Genomic DNA, 13571 nt, shown 5'->3' on the forward strand with positions numbered 1-13571 from the left:
CCTGGAGAGTTACAGCTGTCCCTGGCTTGTTGCGGTAAATGTAATGTGTTCTAGTCTACTGTGAATACAGAGGTTAAAAATTAGCTCTTAATTGCTAATGACACGTGTTGTCTGTGCCACAGCTTGGTTTCAAAAAGATCACTAGCTTTAAAAATGTTAAAGTTTTATTACAAAATAAGAAAAAAAACGCGAAAAAACCCCCAAACAAAAACCAAAAACAAGCTTGTAAAAAGAAATCCCAACAACGAGTATAAGTTTCCTTTCAAAGGAGTGCATCTGGTTCAAGGTGTCTGGTCTCCTAGGATGCTTCCTTGTAGAATCTGAGGTGTTTAGGAAGTATTGGTTTCTACCTAATGCTGAAAGGAGCAAATGTTTGGAGTTTTTTGATTTTGTTCTGAGTTGGTATTTTCTTACTTTTGGTTTGGTTTGGGGTTTTTTGTTTGGTTTTTTTTTCTGTTTGTTTGTTTGGTTTGGTTTGGTTTTGTTTTTGTTTGCTTCATGTTTGTGTAGTTTTTTGCGACAGAAAAAAAAGAAATGGAAGGACTGGTTGTTTGGGTGTTCCTGAGTAAGTGGAGCGAGTGGGTCCTGTAAGGAGGGGGTAACAAGCCCTTCTGCTGAAGGTTTTTGGAACGGGGTTGCGCGGCGGGAGGCGTCGTCCTCCTTCCCCCCCGGGGAGCGCCGGCCCCGCACATCCCCTCAGGCTCTTCCCTCAGGCTCTTCCCCCAGGCTCCGGCTGGATTTTGTCGGTACGAAAGCTGTGCTTGCTGGGGAAGGGAGTGCTTTCCCAAAGGCACTTTGGGGTGCTGGGTGGTGCTGAGTGGCCTCGGCTGCGGGGTTGGGAGGCCTGGTCTCAGTTTCTTTATTCCTGAGTGATGGTGCCATATCCTTCCTGCTGCTCCTAAGACGAGTTTGAGGAAGAAGGGGGGTTGCCATACTGGGAAGCAGTGCCCAGCTAGTTTTGGGAAGAGAGGGCCCTCTAAGGGGTTTAGGCTGTGTCTCACAGTGCCAGGCTGGAAGCAGGTCCACGTCTCGCCATCTGGCTGGGAAAAAGATTTGTGTCCTGTGGTTTCAGAGCAGGTGAACTCTGTGCAATATTGTGCTAAGAGGTTTAAGCCACTCCTTCTGAAGTAGCAGGTGTTTTGTACTTTCCTGTTGTGCCCTCAGGTTGGTGAGGTTTTGGCTGAAGAGCTTTCCTTCCAACATGTTCTTCAGATACTTCTGTGTTAATAACTGCATTTTTATCTCGTTATTTGTCAATTTATCGATATTATTTGTGTAAGAATGCCAGGGAAGTCTTTTCTGCTTTGTGTGCTGTTCCAGTGTTAGTTGGTTGTTAGGACTCTGCTATGGCAGTAACTCATAGTAAGTATGTGTAGTAACTCATGAATCCTATGTGAGCTCTGCTGGGTTTGCCAGTGTCTACATAAGAGCTGTGTATGAAACCTACTCGAGTGGTTCCTGAAGAAAAGGAGCACTTCATGCATTTTTTTTTTTGTTGGTGGATATACAAATTGTTGAGACTCTTGTTATATTTTTTTTTTTTATGCCGTGGCTTTATGCTTTTATTGTAGTTGCTCAGGTGGCTGATGGATTAATGCATTAAGTAGATGTCAGGTAACAGAGTGTGTGTGGAGTGCGCAGTCAGAGCTTCTTGTCCAAGCAGTATTTTGTTTCAAATGTTTCCCACAGCTCTGCCACAGTCGTGTCTGTGGTCGCTGTGTTGGAAACGAGCACAGCAGTGCTGCAGAGGATGAGCTCACCCAGGTCAGCTCAGCTCAGGTAGTCGGAAAGTACATGAGGCGATGCACCTGTGAGAGATTATCCCTGAACATTTACAGCTGTCCCTGGCTGGTTGTGTATGTCTAACGTGTTCTAATCTACTGTGAATGCAAAGGTTACAAATCAGCCCTTAATTGCTAATGACACACATCTTGTCTGTGCCACAACTTGTTTTGAAAAAGATCGATAACTTTAAAAATGTGAGGACTTCTTGTAAAAAGATGAAAAGCAACCAAACCCAGAAAAACCCAAGCCAACCAACCAAACCCCCAAAAAAAACAACAGGAAAAAATCAACCCTGTAAAAAAAAGTCTCAACAATCAACATAAGTTCCCCCTCAAAGCAGACCATCTGATCCAAGGTGCCCGTAGTCTCTTAGGATGCTTTCTTTGTGCACTCTCAGGTGTTTAAAAAGTATTGTTTTCTGGCTAGCACTGAAAAGAGCAAGTGTTTGGAGTTTGTTGGTTTTGTCTTGATTTTTTTGCTTGTTTGTTTCGTGTTTGTGTGGTTTGATGCAACAGACAAAAATTGAAGCACTGTTTGTTTGGGTGTTCGTGGGTAAATGGAGCAGGTGGATGTTGTAACAAGCTCTTCTGCTGCAGGTTGGGAAACCAGTTGCAGCAGCTCATCAAAGAGTAGGCCTTCAGCTGGAAAGCTTCTTTGAATTTCTCAGTATCCCCCAGAAAAAAGTGTTCGGGGTTGGGTAAGGGTTGCATTTTTGGGAAGGGGCTGCAAAATTGCTCCTGTATTGGTAGGGAAGCAGAGGTCTGGGGAGAGAGCAGCATGTTTTGATACTGAGGTTTGGAGAAAGGAAATAATTATGACTTTATTGGTTGAGTGTCAGTCATTCTGTCTCTCACTGTTTTGACAAGTTCAATTCTAGTGACTGATGGTAAAAGAGATGAATGTTGTGGGGGGGTTGAAGGGAAAATTCTAATGGAGGGAAGCAAGGGAAAAAAAAACCTGTCGAAGACAATTTCTGGCATGTAGTCGGGTTCCTGGTGCAGACAGATTGGCTGATGTTGATTGTTGACAGCTTCTGCAGCTTGCTAATTACAACTGTAAAAAATTCAGGTGAATGACAGAAACTTGAAATGTTAATTCTGCTCTTTTTATTTTGCAGCTGCAACTGTTAGTTGGCTCTTGCCGTAATTGATGGACACTGCCAGTTGCTTAGACAGATGGGAATTAATGCTGGTGTTCCCATTAGAAGTTGCCATCACAATCGTGTTGGCGTTACTCTCCTGCGCAGAGCTGATGTGTGTGAGCCGGTGTGTGTGCAAGGAGCACGCACAGCTCATACCTGCAGTCCTTCCTTCCAATGTGTTGGAGCCGCCGATCCAACACAGAGCACATGAACTGCTTGCCAGGTCAGTACATGTAAGAACAGGCCCTCTGCTTTTCCTGAGCTTCTGGAAAAGGTTACATGTTGATAAATATTGCCATAATCATGTGATAGTCTTAAGACTTGTGTTAAGTTGTTCTGGTTGTTCCTCATCAGAAGTGACAGCTGTAGTCTTGGCTGGTGTCTCTGAGCTGTAGTCACCTGCACGCCACATGAATTGGAAACTATAACGCTGGTTGAAAGGAAAATGCTAGAGGTAGGGTAAGTAAAGCAGTTAATAAGGTCACGTGATAGGGGAAAGTAGCAGTGGAGTGGGGTTTTTCCTAAATAGAGGCATAAGCTAGGTGGCAGAAATGATTGGTTACTGACCTGCAAGTGAGCCTGCTTTCTGTGTGGGCGGGACAGCTGGCTCATGTAGAATCTTGGTCTCTCTGAGTGTGGACTTGCTTCGGCTTTGCAGGGCTGGGTTGCTGAGGAAAAAGTGGCTCAGTTTGTCTCTCTGAGGACTTGGTACTTTCTAGAGGTTCAGCCTGTGGGGGTGAAGCAAGTCAGCACATGCAAAGGGCCACTCGTGTGGCCAGGGAGCTGCAGAAGTGTCAGTCCAGGTTGACAAGGCATTGGCTGCTTTTTGACCAGGAAGGAAAGCTCATAAATTCTGAGGTCTCATAGGCTTTTTTTTTTTTTTCTTTGTTTAGCAGCTTACAGAACACTTCACAATGGTAAGGAAAATGCTTCATTCCTTGATGTGCAGAGGAACGTGGTTCAGCGAGCTGGACTGTCATCCCCGGAGGCATCTGTGAGCTGTATTCAGAGGTAGGCTGACAGAACACACAGCAGCTCAGCTGGAGGTGCCACTGTACCTACCTGCTGGTTTGTTGCTTCCACAGAGGGGAGGTCATGCACACACAGCCCCCTCTCCTGAGACCCAGTGGGTGCCTCCCTTCAGACCCAGCAGGTCTGCCTGGTCACTCAGAGCGGAGGTGGGAGCAGCTGCACAGGGGCCCTTCCCCGGCCCGGCAGCAGAGCTGTGGTGCGCGTAGTCGTGCACTCACATGCGGCACAGGAGATGTTTGACGCTCAAGGTAGGAGCGTGTTGCCCACTGCTATGCCAATTACTGGATATTAATGGCAGGATAGCATGCATATGCCTAAACTGGGAAGCAGAAGGTTAATAGACGAACAGCACCAGAAGATCCCATTTATCAGTTTCTATTTATCTCTCCTTGGGAGGTGGCAGGTTTACAGTAAATACCTTCTGTCCTCCTAATTTCCTAATGATGGGGATAATGATGGAGAATGGTGAAGTCATTAACTGGGACAGCCTCTGTGCATCACTCTGTCAACCACATCTCTCCAAGACCTGCAATGAAAAGTGATAGGCCCCAGCTGTTCACCAGATTCTGTTCCCTTCCCCCCTCCCCATACTCAGCCCCATTTGCAGGCTTAGCAATTAAAAAGAGGGGGAAAAAAGACCCAGAAACTGAAAAACAAAAGCCAGTCCCTTTCTCTGCCACAGCAGTGATCACCCAGTCTGCCCTATGCTTTGGGTGTTGGGTGCACCAGTCCAATCCCATTCCTGTGCTGCCCGTTAAATGCAGTGGTATCCCTGGGTCTGGTGGTGTCACTGGGGCCAGGTGTGCATCACGGGAGGGAGGAACATGAGTGAAACCTGGAAGGAGATTGTGCTTCTGGGGCAGAGGCACTGCTTTTCCTTGGTAATGTCTCCTGTTCTTGTCTTCTGCTGAAGAACTTGTTAAATGCCTGTAAAAACGGCAGCAATTCTCTGTGTCTGAGTCTGTGTCTTGGGGTACTAATGGATTTTGGACATTGCAAATAGTGGTGGAACTGTTTAGAGTGGAATGGGTGGGCTCTGGTTCTAGATCTGATTGCTCTAAGGTACAGGTTCCACAGGACAGAAAGGTGTTCCTGGAAGATGAACCGAAGTTCAAATGAAGATGTACGTGAGTAAATTGTTGCTTTGAAAAGATTGTCTTTTTTCCTGCAGTGACATTTCTGTATTGCTGACTCCAGAATTTTTTTCACATTTTACATTTGTTTCACATTTGTTCAGTGACTGTGAGTTGATAACTGCTTTTAGAGAGTTAAGAGTGGGTTTACATTTATAACAGCCACATGTTCATTCAGTGAGGGTTTGTGATTATTGCCACCCCTATTTCAAATACTGCATTTCTCTCAGTGAGGTTGGGACCCGCCTCCCTACCCAGGGGCATTTGGGTGATGTAATACTTTTGCAGTGAGATGTCTTCTTTTCATTTGATTTTTTTTAACTGGTGAATTAAAAGCATAGCTTTGCCTGTTAGCAAAGCTACAGGCATTGCTGTGGCCTGGAGTACTATATGGCAGAGCCATTCAAGATACCCTGTAGGTTGTGCCTTTTGCTACTGGCTGCCATTTGCTGTTCCTGAGAGTCCAGCCTTCTGCCTGGGCATGTTCTGAAAAGAGAGCCCTGCCTGAAGTGAGGTTTTCCTGTGCATCCACCGTGTGCTGGGCTCATAAAAGAACTCTTGAGCTGTGGGAGCTTTGTGTTAAAAGGGTTCATTAACTTTCAAATGTTTCAATTGAGAAATTTCAGAGCTCTCAGCAATAGACCAGGGTGGCCGGCTCAGCCAAGAGTGTCCCCTGACAGTCAGGTACAGATGTGATTGCTAGTCACAGCACCGTAAGAAACCTAATAGTGTCCCAGCAAGTGTCATACTTGAGCTGGAGAGGATTAAACCAGATAGCCCGGAGAGGCTGTAAATAATTTTTATTGGGCTTTAAGAGATAGGGAGACAGAGGAGCCTCTACCTTGTGGCATCCCAGGAATTCTGCCTGCAGGGTTGTAGAGTGTGTGCAGTGGTGAAAGAAAGGACTCTGGGACTGGCCTTGTTCTGAAGGAGGTGATTAACTGTTCTGAAATGCGTCAGGCCAGGGTAGATCATGGTGGTACAAAAGGGCATTTTTATGACTAATATCTTTGCAAATGTGGTGTCTGAGCACAAAGAGATGAGAAATGAAAAGCAGTGGAGCAGCTTTCCTGCTTGGGAGGTGTGTGGTGTTAGCCAGTTAGCTCCTGAGACAAATGGAGAACAAATGTTACCTAAACACTCCCTTCTTTCTTTTCAAATCCTAGATGCTTTTTTTGGCTGTACAGACCTACAAAGATTTTATTTTTATTTATTTATTTATTTATGTATGCACACATACATGCATGCGAAGTGATCTGGTAGCTGCTTATTAGGGAGAACCGAGGGTTTGGAGTTCGGTTAAACACCTCCCGTACCTCTTGGTTAATAACTTTATTTTGTGTTTTCGGTCACAAATGCTGAGGCTGGGGAAAGGGAGTTAGATTTCCTGTGTGGTAATGCAGCTCATTCTGCCTATGTTGTTAGGTTGGCACGTGCTCAGGGGCTGATGTTTGACCCCAAGGCTCTTCTCCAGCCTTGGTTTAGACAGGTGAGGAAGTGCCAGTTCACTGGATTCCAGCCACCCCTGGGACAAGCTGCCAGGGGCTCCTTGATGGTTTTGCTGTGTTGTGACCCTTGCTGGGTTGTTTTCCAGTCAGCTGGCCTTGCCTGGCTTCTCCTGAAGACAGACTAGCCAGGGCTCAGTGAAGCCAAGCTTTGTGGATTGCAGCCCTTCCTGTGTTGTTTTGGTTCCCAGAGGAGCTCTTAGCTGAGAATTAGAATATTCTTAGTCGTTAATGTTTTAACTTGCTCTGGTCTGGCTTTTCCAGACCCAGACTAGCCCCCCATCAGCAGTGTCTATGACCAGCCTCTCTGCTTTTGACACCTCAAGCCTGACACAAATCAGGCTAAACAGAATGTGGAATATTAAACAGCTGTTGGCTTCTAAATAAGGAAAATCATATTAGTCTCTCTGTAAGCAAATCTGTATGGTAATTTCAGGAAAGCATGAGGTGACTGTTCTCCCTGGGAAGAAAGAACTGATATATCTTTGCATATCCATAAACTAATCATACAAAAGACTTAAGAGCCTAGCAGGGAGGGAAGTTTTACTTCCCTGAGGAATGTTTGAGGAGGAATATAAAGACAGGACAAATTTTCTGTCACTATGGAAATTTGTTTGGGTAGGACAACATGTACAGCACCAAATCCTGAGAAGGATGGATGCTGTTGCAGATAATGCTGGTCAAGTGAAAGAAATGCCACTGGAGCATTGTAATATCTATCCAAAATAATTTTTTCAATTATGTGTAACATACAGCAGTGGATGACTTAAAAATTTATCCTGTCTGACAGCTCAGAGGCAGCAGAAATGTTAGATTCAAGACCATTTTTAGAGGTGCAGGATGTCCATGCTGACCCTCTGGCTGTTGATGGTTTAAAGGAAATGAGAGCGGCTCTTGGCAGGGAGCATTTAGCTCTCTGCAACTTGCCTGACTATTTCTGGCTCTGGCTGATACAGCCCCAGCTTCCAGAGTGAGTGTAGCAGTGTGCATCTGCAGGACAGGATGGATCAACATAATGCTTTATGCAGACCCTGGCTCTCAGAAACTTTGTCAAAAAGGAAGCTATTAAGTGTGTTTCCTTGGAGTAACTAAATTCTCTGTCTCTGCTGGGTGAGGTACTAATGTTAAGTAGGAGGTACATCCTCTAAGTGGTAGTGCTTACAAGGGGCTGCTCCGTACTGCTCAGATATGGCAGAATTCATTGATGGCTGTGGATAAATTTGAAATAAATGCAGGAGACTCTTACTCTTCCCTGCCTCTGATTCCAGGATGCCAGGGAATATTGCCCTGGCACATGCAAAATACTGCTACAGTGAAGATAAGATGATGGCTGTTTTAAAAAGAGGCAGCTAGGTATCCAGTATATACTACTGACTGTTTTGGCTCAAAAGGAGTATCCAGTGCTGCATTTGCCGTGGCACTAGGGTGTAAAAAGGGAATCCCAAGAGCTATAGAGAGCCCCAGGCATTCCCCACTTCTCTCTCCCAAAAGAGAACTATTGTGATTTGTCTTGGTATGAAGGAACCTCCCACTCACTGATCTCAGAACCCCCCCAGTGTGAATCTGCCTCTGCGGCTTGTCGTATTGCCTCCTGAAAATCCTTAAAATTAACTTAGGATAGTGAGCTGAGCTTTCTCTAAGTTGTATTTCATTTGGAATTTTTACCTTTGGTGTGATACTTTCCTTACTCTGCATACATCTTTCTCCTTCCTGTCTTTGCTCCTGCTAACAAAGGAAACCTCTGCACTTCTGTCCTGCTCCTGTTTTTCAGCTAAACCATCTGTGACAGAGAGCTCAAAGCTTAATGGACTGAGCATGCAGTGTCTTTGGGGGTAACTGCTCTAAGAAATGGGCAGCACTGTGGTGCAGAGCTATGCTTGCCTATTCTTCGGGCTCTCACATCATGGAGTGCATGCTCACATACTCCATCAGCTGCTGTTGGCTTGACTGCTTACACAGGCTAAATGTAAGGCCCCCAGTGAACATTTCTGTCACTTTTGCTGTTCTGGCTACTGTGCTTAATCAAAGAGCTGGAAGGAAAGCTCTCATTAGAGAGGTTTTCTCAGTCGTACAGAAGCCTCTGCTTCGCTAATTGAGGTTTTAGAGAGCTCTTGCTTCTGGTTGGGGTTGGTCTGCTTGACCTGATCTAGGCCTGAGGCAGAATGAAGCGAGAGCAGACTTAAAATGATGTTTGAGCAAACACCATGGCTGGAGGTGAATGGGGTTCTGTTCTGCAAGGCTGCCGCTCGGAGACTAAAGAGTTTCCTGCTGTAGCAGCAAACTCGTGGAATGTGCTGTGACTGGAGAGGTGGTGGGAACCTGTAGGTGAAAGTGGGAGTCTGCATGGGGTGAATTGGTAATTTTCTGTCTGTTGCTACTGCTTGCATGTACAGCAGTGAGAGTCCAGGCCCTTGCTATCAGGTGTTGCAGGAAACAAGAGTGCAAGGCAACTTGTGCTGCAGAGCCTGCAGTCTGAGTAGAGAAAATAGATAAGTGCTGGGGAAAAAAGTGTAAGGGGCAGAGCCGAGGACAGCTCCCCTATTCACCTGTTGCACTGACCTCAGCACAGGAGACGTGTGGAAAAACTAATGTTTATCTGAGAAGGGAGCATAGAATAAAAAGGTCTTCTGTGGGAGATAGCTAATGTATCAGTAGTGCTTCAGGCTCTTAAACCTCTGTAACAGTGTAGCCTAGTCCATTTTGTATATTTTACAGACTCTGAATTATCGTTTTCTGTGTAGTACGCAAGTTTGTGATCCTCAAAGTTGCCACCTGAGGATGTGTGAGCGAGTGAAATTATTCTGAGGGACTTGTGTTAAATTATGTCAATATTACTTATGGTCTAAACTGTTGATGTCCTGGAGAAGAAGTTGTGTGATGGAGGACCTGAAATAGAGCACTTGCTCTTTAAGGATGCAGGAACTGTTTATTCCTCTGTGGTCAGTGACTTGAGTAAATCACACATGTACAGGGTTCCTCTGTTGTGGGCCAGAGGCAGTGTTCTTAATGCAGTGCAGGATGTGAAGCTGCCAGGTTTGCTTTGGGGGATGGTGGCTAGTAGGTGGGTGTACATTGGTGTGCTGAGTGGTGAAGGTGCAGAAGGACAGGAACCTCAAGGTCGTGTGTTCAGCTGGTGCTTCTGAAAGCCAACATGCATGCCCAGCCAAGTGTCAGAGAGGAGGTTTCAAGCTGTGGAGTTGCCTCCCACAGCTTTTTTCGGTTGCAAAGGATTACGCTGTGCTTGAAAGAGAGATGGAGTGAGCAGCTGCTGGTGGTTGGGAAATGTTGATCCTGGTTCCTGGGCAGCAAGGCTTCCTGCCAGCTGAGCAGGCTCTAGCATTGGAAGCAGCATCTGTGGTCATGTGGCAGGGTCCTCATTTCCTATGGAAAAGGAAATGGACTGGCTGCCAAGTGCTTAGAATTAGTAATAAGCTGCCCAGAGAAGAGATGCGATGAGTGCAGGTCACTCACTGAGCAGGGCAAGATGGAATCCATTTCCAAATGGAGATGGAGTGAAGGAGAGTGGGAGGAAGGGTCAGTGGCGTGTTCATCGGATGTTGGCCAAATTCCCATACAGCATTCCTTGGTGGGCAGGCTGTGTCAGACATGTCTCAGTAGGTCTGGCCTGTCGAGAGTCAGTGCGGAGACGAAGGGACAGATGGGGAAAGGAGACAGGATATAATGGAATGTGCATGATGTCACCCAGGGGACATGTTAACTGAGTTTCTTTGTTACCAATTTGATGGTGTATTAGTGCCTGACCTTGCAGCGGGGATTTGGACCTTCCTTCCCTCGCTCGTTTTCCTTTGCTGTTTGCTTTTTATCTTCTTGAAGAGCAATAAAGATGCTGAACTCCAGAGAGCTCCTGTGGGAATTGAAGTCTTCAGATACAGCATTGCTCTGGAAAGAGAGAGGGAGGAAGTTGTGAGAGTAAGAATGAGAAGAGGTTTGTCAGGAAAGCTTGGGCAAGGAGCTGTAATCACTGAAACAGTACAACTGGTAACGGGATGGGGTAGTTGCCTTACTCATGTGTTAGAATCTTCCCACGCCATGACAGATTCCAAATGTGTGACAAAACTGTGCTGAACAATGAAGGATTCTCTGTCATATGTCTGCTGTCTGTCTTCTACCTATGAAGGGGACAGGGACCTTTGTTTTGGTGGCAGAGGATTCTCGGATGAGCTGCCCGTGCTGATCTGTATGGATGACTTAGTCTGCTGGAGATGAAGGTGTGGCTGAGCAGCTGGGAGGGCTCTGGGGAGCAGAGTGCAGGTTTGCAGACAGGTCTGACTTGAGTGATGGTTTGTCAGGCCTTGAGGAGTCTGGATGAGTGCCTGGAATAGAAACCCACGGAGACTTACTGAACACAGAAAAGCCATCCGTAGCTCAGGTGGTCCCAGAGCTGCACGTTGTGAGGGACTGGGTGTGCATTCTGAATGAATGTCCCTGTAAGCTTGCTTTATTCTTGTACCCTTGGAAGGTGCCTGCTGCTGACCTCCATCACAGCCTGCTGGAATGGGTCATTCTTTGGTGTGAGCCACAACAGACGTTCTTCTGAAAGAAGTTACTGCAGAAATGCTTTAAGACAAAGGGAACTCTGAATGCTTACAAGATACATCCATGACTTCTTACTGATTTAGCTAAATTTTACTGGCTCACTGGTTGTTGAAAGCAAGCAGAGGAAGTTCTCTGGTCTTTGGGGTTTGGAGAAGGGGGGCAAATGAGTGTTTTCCTCTGACTTAGGAGGATCCTGGGCCCTTTTGCAGTGGTAAATCAGGCTGACCTCTGCAAGACAGAGCAGGGTACTGGAGTTAGTGGATGACTCTGGGAGTTTGCAGAAATTTGTAAAGATACCAGAGCTAATGATGAATGACGTGTCATGTTCTGATTCCCTACACAACTCTGGCAAGCGCGATTCAATACTTTGTTCTTACATTGTGGTTATGGCTTTGTCATCAGCCTTGCAGTGGTCTGACACTGCTCACCTTTCTGCTAAGACCTGCCTTTTTCCTAGAACAAACTATTTGTAGCCCCACGAGCCACAGAGGAGGAGTTGTGGCCTGGTCTGTCCATAGAGTAATAGACATAATGTAGTACTTTGTGGATGACGTGGGTGTAATGGCTGCAGCTTGGCTTGGTTCTTGTTACTTGAGCACTTTTTTATGTGAGTTTCCAGACCCTGGCAACCTCTGAGGAGTAGGCTGTATTCATCATGGCTGTGGGAAGATGAGGAAGCCATGGACAGTTCTAGGTTGGTTTAGACAAAGCTGCCATTGTTAGTTCTCATTGTTTCTCTCATGTCTGTGTGAGACTTTTGTACATGGAGTAGGACTTGTTCTGTCCCTTGTCTGTGAAAACTTGTGTTCACTCCACCCCTGTGGTGCTGTCAAGCCAGCAGAAGAGTATGTGATGGTTTTGTGTTGTGCAGCCAGTGGGAAGGAAAATAGTGTCTGAAATGGCAGGCGTTAAATCCAGTAAGGAGGAGACATTCATCATGGATGTGTAGTCATATTTTCTGTCACCTGAGACTGTGAAAAGGTGCTCGTGGTAAAGCTTACTTAAAATACGTTTAGTGTTCTGTCTTGGTTTGCGACAATTCGGAGGAGGTGGAGATGTCAGACGGAAGTGTCCTTCTTTGGATTCAGTGCCCCTGGTTTTCTCCAATACAGAGAGAGACCGAATATGTGCAGATTAAGTGAAAAAATAACTCTTTACCAAGAAGAGTGTCAACAATAATACTGATGAAACTGGGCTAAGCCAACTAGTGAGGAGAAACCTCCCAGGCTCCTGCCCACTCGACCAAAATAGGATGGTGGCTGGCCTCCCCCCACCTGGAAAACCTGGCAGGAATGGCTGGAGAATCAGCACTGGAGCGAGGCTGCAGCGCTGGCACAGGCAGTCAGAGCAGGGCTATGGACCCCCCAGGCAACTGGAAGGACTCACCAGACACCCGCTGAATCCAGTGATGAGGCTCAGGCGCTGCAACCTCAGTGCTCGTCGGTCACAATGGTGGCTGCAGTCTCGTCAGAGTGGTGGTCGCAGTCCAGATCTGTCGAGGTGGTGGCAGAGGTCCCGTGTAGTGAGGGAAGAAGACCCCTGATGTTGAGTGAAGTCCGAGTGTGGTCTTGTACTGGGCTCAGGCTGAGTGGGGAACGCCTCTGGTACCTCCCGTGGGGCAAGGAGTTCTTCACTGGGTGATGTAATACCTGTATTGTGGGATATTTCAGAAGTCTTTGACACCTTCTATGATGTTGCACCTGTCTGTTACCTCAGGACAGGTGGATCCATTATGGCCATCAGCAGAGATGATTATCTTCAGGCTCTGTGTGTGTGTGAATTATCCCGGTGCTTCCCCGAGCGGAGTTAACCCAAATGAGTCATTTGTGCAAGTACAAGGAAACAACACCCAGCTCAAAGCCTGAGGTGGCAGGTGTGCGTGCCCTCAACACCTGGATTGTCTGAGTCATCAGCGTTTCAGTCTTTCGCACTTGTGGATACATTCTGAGCATAATAGTACCACTCCTGTCTTAAGTTCCTGCCACAGTTTAAATTAGCAGACATATCTAGGGAAAAGGTGTGTACCAGAATCTTTGTGTAACCCAGGACAGTGTTCCTAGAGACATTTGGGGTTTCTTTCTTCAGCTGACGATCTCTGTGTTACCAAGGTACACTGGAATTTAGCCTATTGTTAAGAGCAATCAGCTAGTGCTAAACCTTGCTTATTTAAATAACTATATATATACTGAAAGTGAAGATGTGTAGTAAATTATGGAAAGCTTCAAGAGGGAACCTGACCAAGGTTGGACACAAGTAACAAAATGTGGAAAATAACTAATGAAATAGAAAAAAAAAGGATTGCCTAAATATCATCATCTGGGCTAAGATGTTTTTCTTTGGATATTTTTTAGTTGCTATTTCAATTTACTGGACTGTGATAAGTATAGTGGGTATGGTAGGAGATGAATGTTGAATCTG

The 13571-nt window shown here is 46.1% G+C and overlaps 1 long non-coding RNA gene across 1 annotated transcript; it reads right to left on the reverse strand.

Annotated features, from left to right (window-relative positions):
* Positions 1 to 6611: 6611 nt before the first annotated feature.
* On the reverse strand, positions 6612 to 12736 carry LOC113959482. The gene is made up of 6 exons (XR_003531814.1): positions 12547 to 12736; positions 12155 to 12254; positions 10958 to 11381; positions 10622 to 10726; positions 10359 to 10496; positions 6612 to 6799 (listed from the first exon to the last, which is right to left on the reverse strand). It is a non-coding gene; the product is annotated as an uncharacterized LOC113959482 (long non-coding RNA).
* Positions 12737 to 13571: the final 835 nt, after the last annotated feature.

The sequence above is a fragment of the Corapipo altera genome, unplaced genomic scaffold (assembly GCF_003945725.1).
Source record: "Corapipo altera isolate COAL_440 unplaced genomic scaffold, ASM394572v1 274, whole genome shotgun sequence".
Taxonomy (NCBI): Eukaryota; Metazoa; Chordata; class Aves; order Passeriformes; family Pipridae; genus Corapipo; species Corapipo altera.